This window comes from Ptychodera flava, chromosome 18 (genome assembly GCF_041260155.1).
Source record: "Ptychodera flava strain L36383 chromosome 18, AS_Pfla_20210202, whole genome shotgun sequence".
In the NCBI taxonomy this organism is placed as follows: Eukaryota; Metazoa; Hemichordata; class Enteropneusta; family Ptychoderidae; genus Ptychodera; species Ptychodera flava.
Window position 1 is genome coordinate 38503774 of NC_091945.1, and position 2633 is coordinate 38506406.

Genomic DNA, 2633 nt, shown 5'->3' on the forward strand with positions numbered 1-2633 from the left:
TCAAATTCTGGTGAAATTTGCATAATTTTATTTTATTGGGGGAATTGTTTCTATTTGTGATAAAAAAATCTTTTAGCTTGATTTTAGCTTGTTTTGATAACTATATGGGAGCGACCAGTGACATTGTCACTATTTTTCAAAGTTGGTACAAGGACATCGACCAATGTCATAGCTATGCACATCAATTTGTTTTGTGATGCGATCCAATATGGCCACTGCGCAACCATTTTGTTACGATTTTTTCATGTCCTGAACCATAACTCAGACATGTATCAAGCGAATTCATTCAAAAGTATTTTTATCACAGACCTAATGAAGAGGACTCTATCCTCTCTCAGGACCTGTAATCAAAATACCCATTAACAAGTGGGGACTGTGTCATCAACGATGACTTGTTCAATTCAGGAATATGCAAGTGGGCAAAATAAATCGTGAAAACAGTCTAAATTCTACACTCAGGTAGTACTCGCACTTTGAAAAGTCTTTGTTGAGAAAGTCCCGCAATGTCCCTCACAACCACATAAATTAATGGCCCTATTTCTATCCATGTCAGAACGCTCCAATTGCAAAGCTTTCTAAGTGTAGAAAAATGAACATTCATGTAGTTTCTCCTATATAATAAATATATTTTCACACTTTCAACTTGCATCACAGTGCCATTTATTAATATTTGACATGGTGTTTGTTTCAAACGCTGATGAAATTTGCTTATGGAAAGTTTCAGGGCAAGTTTTCTCATTTTTTGGTCAAAATATCTTTATTTGTGATGGCTTCCAAATTTGACATGTACCACGTTAGTGATGTTGGCATTGCATTAAACAGTAAAACATCTCAAGAAGTTAGTTCTGTTATTCTAGGCAAGGGTGGTGTTGGCAATTCCACTGTCCAACTCTCCTTGTACCATTATGGCTCTGATGTGGCTATCACATGTTTGAGAGACTAACATATTTCTGTATATAGTCTGCTTCATTACCTGTCTTTTGAGGTGTGGCCTGTACCAGGGATTTGATTTGCTGTTGCAGAGTTAATTAAAGGAATTTGTCATCACTTGGAAAAACATTTTAGCTTCCAATTGCTATGGCGACAGAGGTATTGATTGTGGATGGGCCCACTCTAAATATGTGTATTACAATCAAATTTGTCATATGAACATTGTTAGAATAATTTGCTACTTTTGAAGTGACTTCAATCACGATCGAACTTAGCTGTGATATGGCAGCGGTACTTGTGGCGTGTATCGAACGCGCTTGGGTCATTGGGGTCATCGCCACAGACTCTGGCGATGACCTTTATGACCCAAGCGCGTTCGATACACACCACAAGTACCGCTGCGATATCACAGCTAAGTTCGACCGTGATTGAAGTCACTTCAAAATATTCCGTTACGTACCCAATCCGTTCATTAAACCCAGTAAACCAACTGCTGTGGTCACGGACCTTATTAGTCCCCACGGACAACGTCCGGGGGGACTTATAGGTTTGGTCATGTCCGTGCGTGTGTGCGTCCGTGCGTGCGTGTGTGCGTCCGTCCGTTCACGCAGATATCTCAGAGATGCAAGAAGCGATTTCATTCAAACTTGGTACAAGGATTACTTCATATGTCATACAGATGCACGTCGATTTGTTTTGTGATACCATCCAATATGGCCGCCAGGCGGCCATTTTATTACGATTTTTTCATGTACAGAGCCATAACTCAGACATGTTTCAACCGATTTTATTCAAAGTTGGTACAAGGACATTGACCAATGTCATAGATATGCACGTCATTTTGTTTTGTGATATGATCCAATATGGCCGCCAGGCGGCCATTTTATTACGATTTTTTCATGTACAGAGCCATAACTCAGACATGTTTCAACCGATTTTATTCAAAGTTGGTACAAGGACATTGACCAATGTCATAGATATGCATGTCGATTTGTTTTGTGATACGATCCAATATGGCCGCCAGGCGGCCATTTTATTACGATTTTTTCATGTACAGAGCCATAACTCAGACATGTTTCAACCGATTTTATTCAAAGTTGGTACAAGGACATTGACCAATGTCATAGATATGTACGTCAATTTGTTTTGTGATACGACCCAATATGGCCGCCAGGCGGCCATTTTATTACGATTTTTTTCATATACAGAGCCATAACTCAGACATGTTTCAACCGATTTTATTCAAAGTTGGTACAAGGACATTGAATAATGTCATAGATATGCACGTCAATTTGTTTTGTGATACGATCCAATATGGCTTCTGTGTGGCCATTTTATTACAATTTTTTTCATATACAGAGCCATAACTCAGACATGTTTCAACCGATTTTATTCAAAGTTGGTACAAGGACATTGACCAATGTCATAGATATGTACGTCAATTTGTTTTGTGATACGACCCAATATGGCTGCCAGGCGGCCATTTTATTACAATATTTTCATATACAGTGCCATAACTCAGACATGTTTTAACCGATTTTATTCAAAGTTGGTACAAGGACATTGACCAATGTCATAGATATGCTTGTCAATTTGTTTTGTGATACAATCCAATATGGCTGCTGTGTGGCCATTTTATTACGATTTTTTCATATGCAGAGGCATAACTCAGGCATATCTCAACTGATTTTATTCAAAGTTGG